Source organism: Paramisgurnus dabryanus, chromosome 11, assembly GCF_030506205.2.
Source record: "Paramisgurnus dabryanus chromosome 11, PD_genome_1.1, whole genome shotgun sequence".
NCBI classification, from domain to species: Eukaryota; Metazoa; Chordata; class Actinopteri; order Cypriniformes; family Cobitidae; genus Paramisgurnus; species Paramisgurnus dabryanus.
Genome location: NC_133347.1, coordinates 26,409,525 through 26,414,735, shown reverse-complemented (window position 1 = coordinate 26,414,735; position 5,211 = coordinate 26,409,525). Strand labels below are relative to the sequence as shown.

The window sequence follows — 5,211 nt, the reverse complement described above, 5'->3', positions numbered from 1 at the left end:
TGACAGAATTTTAATTTTAAAGTGAACTATCCCTTTAAGTGAGAAAATGTATGTTTACAGGTGACATAGAATGATTGAACGGGTTATTTATTCTTGTTCTGTGATGTGACATGTAGACAAAAATTTTTTTGTTTGGGTCTGTAATGCCTTAGAAGCTTCCTAAAATCCTCTCTCAGATAGCTCTATTAGGGTGGGGAATTTTAAACAAGTGGTTTTGCACCTATTTGGCTCCCACTACTGGCTTGACTTAGCCTGGTTAGCCAGACCTACATCAAGATGTAAGGTCTGGCAACTCTTCACACAAACGGCTCAATGCAAGGGGCGGGATATAAGGTTGTCCCTCAAAATGCCTCTGCACGCAATAGGATAGCGCTATGACGGATCAGAGCAACGAAGAAGGTGACGTAGTTACCGTAACCAGTCGGCAAAACTCCAAACACATCTTTCTTGCTTAAAAAGGACTTCAGTAGGGTTTATTTGCTCTTCTCTCAAAGAAAAACATAAGTCTAAGTCCTCCAGAGTCGCGGCCAAAGCCGCTTCAAAAGATAGTTGTTCGCCAGCAGCAGCAGCCATTCTCTGTTTTCAAGTAGGAACCGTTGCAGCTCTGTCGTCATCATGTTAAGCCCGCCCCACAGACACTACACACGATGTGATTGGCCTGACCAAATTTTGGTTTTTGGACCGGTTAAGTGTATTGTGAGTGCCTAGACTAAACCCTGGCAGCAAATATATTTTGCGGCCGCTAGGGTGCGTCTAGATTTCTAGGCTAGGCTTAACTTGCAATCTCATTACTGATTGGCGGACTTTGCTGCCACTCAAAAAATGTAGCCAATTATTTTAAAGTGGAGGGGGAGTTAGATGCCTGTGATGTCATAAGCATCAGTTTTTCAGATTGGGCCGCTTTCTTGCTGACATTTCTAAAAGAGGAATTTCTATGAGACTGAGATGTTTAGCATGTCTAGCACTTTTTGTATGTTTGTGAATGCGGGTAGACTACCATTATTCAACAAAGACAAGGTAAAAATGGTTTTTCATTCTCTGTCCCCTTTAATTTTAGATCTAACTTTTACTTCTGGTCAACAGGCAAACATATTACATTTTATAACTTGAGATGACCCAATAAAATGTATTAATATCTAAACGCAATTCATATCAAAGAATGTTTGAATTTATAACTTACACAAATAAAATAAATCCTTGTGACATCTGGAAAAGTACCCAGTTCACAGAATGACCAAGCTAATGCTTGTTTTCAGTCAAATGAAGACTAAAGTCCATGTCTAATGATAAATAGTGTGATTTTAGAGTCAGTGGGTCAGTGACTTAATGGTGTGATAATTGAGAGCAAGCTGAGCTAAAGAAACAGACAGACAGACATGTACTGTGTTTGTGACTTATGCAATATCCATCACTGTCAGAAACTAATCAAACCAATAACACTTGCATAACAGCCCCATCTTTCTTCAGTCCTGATGTGAAAACAAACTCCACAGCACACCAAACCATTTCCAGTTGTCCTCGAACCCACACAACACAACACAATTACACATGTGATGCAAGATTAAGTGATAAATAAAGAGATTTCAGAACCGAAACTGTATTGGCTCTTATGTGCCAAAGCACCCATACTTTGGCACACGACATTGGCCTCTAAAGTTTCGTCTTCTATGTGGTTTCGTATGGCTGAAAATGACACCATATGAAGCAACACACGTATAAAAGACACATCACACATTTCATCTCTATATCTGTAAAGGCTGCAGTGCAGAAGATCAAATATGTTTTTGGATACCTGTTTACTCAACAAGATTCTCCCTCAGCTTAAATACAGCTTTACAAATCAGTGCATGTGTTGCAATGTCATTGGATAAGCGAGTCTGGAGGTATCCTTTACAGGAAGCTTTCAGTCTCTATCTGGACATCAAACAGACCTCCTGCCATAAAAAAGATAAATGAGGTTTTTGAGAATGACCAGACTGAGAGGAGAAGTGACTAAAGCTCACTCCTAGCAGGTCCTAGGATTAAGGGAGGGGGTACATTAGGAATGAGTTGGGCGTGATTTTTTTGTTATTTCCCTATGGCATTTGCGGTGCATGACGTCAGACTTAACAAGTGGATAGTGCAATGATGTCAGTGACAAAGCAAGATACAATGCATTCAATGCATTTCATCTACGGTCTAACATTCTTTCTTAAATGCAGCCAAAAATGTACTTAAAGGGATAGTTCGGCCAAAAATGATATTAAACCCATGATTTACTCACCCCCAAGCTGTCCGAGTTGCATATGTCCATCGTTTTTCAGACAAACACATTTTCGGATATTTTAGAAAATGTTTTAGATCTTTCAGTTGATTAAATGTAATGTTACGGTGTCCACGACCTTCAAGTCCCAAAAAAGTGCGTCCATCCTTCACAAATTAAATCCAAACGGCTCCAGGATGATAAACAAAGGTCTTCTGAGGGTAATCCGTGCGGTGTTGTTGTAGAAATATCCATATTTAAAACTTTATTAACGTAAATAAATACCTTCCCGTAGCGCCGCCATCTTAGACTCCTCTGTATTCAGGAGAGAGTATTAGCGTAGTGTACGCACTTTTCTTAGTGACGTATGACATATTCGGAGGGCGGGGGCACAGAGCAGCAGCAGAGTAGCCTCCGTAGGCTGCGTAAGCTCTCATCCTGAATGCGGACGCGACTAAGATGGCGGCGCTACCGGAAGGTATTTATTTTTGTTAATAAAATTTAAATATGGATATATCTACAACAACACCGTGCGGATTACCCTCAGAAGACCTTTGTTTATCATTCTGGAGCCGTTTGGATTTACTTTGTGAAGGATGGACACACTTTTTTGGACTTGAAGGTCATGGACTATGGGTGGACCCCGTAACATTACATTTAAACAACTGAAAGATCTAAAACATTTTATAAAATATCCGAAAATGTGCTTGTCTGAAAAACGATGGACATATGCAACTCGGACAGCTTGGGGGTGAGTAAATCATGGGTTTAATATCATTTTTGGCCGAACTATCCCTTGAAACAGCAAAAGCATTACCGTAAAAGACAGCCATGGTCATTATGAACTGTCACTTTATGGAAAAGATTATGTAAAGGTAATGTTAAAGGGATTGTTCGCCCAGAAATCCTGTCATCATTTATTTATCCTCATGTTGTTACAAACCTATACAATTGTCTTTGTTCTACTGAACACAAAGAAAGATCTCAAAAATAATACTATATGGAAGTGAATGTTTCCCCTGATCTGTTTAAAGTGGATCTCTAAGATACCAAAGTATACCAAACATAAAATCTAAAATCTCAATATGAACTCAAACATTTTTCATTTCTTCCCAACACTTACTAAGAAACTTGACAAAGTGACAAAGTCCTTGGGCCTAAACAAAGAACTAAATAAACGTCTGAGCGGTAAAAGTTCTCTTGGGTTGAAATTAGTAAAATATGGAAAATATTTCTCTCTCTCTCTCTCTCTCTCTCTCTCTCTCTCTCTCTCTCTCTCTCTCTCTCTCTCTCTCTCTCTCTCTCTCTCTCTCTTTCTCTCTCTCTGTGCATTGTGCAAGCAGCTCACTGGAGGCATCTGCTTACTCTAAGGTGGCCCACATACCCACAGGAAAGAAAAATCATAAACAAGATCTTGTTATTGTCTCAGTCGTTCCTCCAAGACAGCATTATGATTAATCTGAGGTCAAATTGAAAATTTCTCAAAGACTTTGAAGACCAAACTGCTATGCTATTCATATTAATTATAAATTTCTTTAACTGAACTCAGTACACATTAGAAAATCAACCTCTGAACCATAATGGTTCATTCGGGGACACACACACACTTGCACAGCTATCATTGTGAGGACACTCATAGAAGTAATGCAATCCCTACCTCCTTACCCTAACCCCAACCATCACAACTGCGTGCCTAACCCTAACCCTTAAGGGCTCATTATAGTTGTGCATATGCATACGTTCTACGGCGTAGCCACGACTGCGTAGGTTACGCGTCGGTTTATATATTTCTGCGTCGTCTCCCGCGTCACATGTAACCACAGTAGCAGCTCAAACGTCAAAGAAGAAGCAACTTGTGTATGTTTTTTTTTCATTGGATAAATTGTAAGTAAGGAGATGACAGGATAGTATAGGTTGAAGATAGGGGTATGGGGTTGGGATAAAGGGTCATATACCAGCAGCCATATCACCCTGTATCCCAAGACAGCTTGCCCACTGAAGCTAAGCAGGGCTGAGCCTGGTCAGTACTTGGATGGGAGACCACCTGGGAAAACCAGGTTGCTGCTGGTAGAGGTGTTAGTGAGACCAGCAGGGGGTGCTCACCCTGTGGTCTGTGTGGGTCCTAATGCCCCAGTATAGTGACGGGGACACTATACTGTCAAAAAAGCACCGTCCTTCGGATGAGACGTTAAACCGAGGTCCTGGCTATCTGTGGTCATTAAAAATCCCAGGATGTCCTTCGAAAAAGAGTAGGGGTGTGCCCCGGCATCCTGGCCAAACTTGCCCATTGGCCTACTAATCATCCCTCATACTAATTGGCTATATCACTCGGTCTCCTCTCCACTAATAAGCTGGTGTGTGGTGAGCGTTCTGGCGCAATATGGCTGCCGTCGCATCATCCAGGTGGATGCTGCACATTGGTGGTGGTTGAGGAGATTCCCCCATTCATATGTAAAGCGCTTTGAGCTCTGGAAAAGCGCTATATAAATGTAACTAATTATTATTATTATTATTATTATAAAGGACCCTGAGCCAGGATCCAAACTCAGGTGGCCAGAAGTGCGTCGGCACCATGTGTCGGAGCACTGTCCACTACACCATCGGCTCCAACAGCGTGTTGTGTATGTTTTGTGAAAACCAGCAGTGATGGAAGTATATAAACAGTGACTTTTGTTGCATTTCGAGTGAAATCACTCCTCAACTTGGCCTTGATCTTTGTTCTCACCGTCGCAAACGGAAATACCTATAACGCAGTTTTTTACCCGACGGGAGGGGTTTTAGTCGACCAATCACAGCGCTTGCAGTCCGTGTAGAATTGACACGCTGTTAAAAATCTGGTGAGGTGCACGTCAAGATAGTGTTGTAGTACTTGAGATCGGCCTTATTAAAGGTCTTGGTTTTATCTCGGAATCGACCGCATTTTTACTCAATCTCGTCTCTGTCTCAGAATTTTATTTCAAGACCGGTCA

General features: G+C 41.3%; 1 pseudogene; it reads left to right on the top strand.

Moving 5' to 3' along the window:
- Positions 1–4,195: 4,195 nt before the first annotated feature.
- On the top strand, positions 4,196–4,312 carry LOC135730525 (5S ribosomal RNA; annotated as a pseudogene).
- The last annotated feature ends 899 nt before the right edge of the window (positions 4,313–5,211 follow it).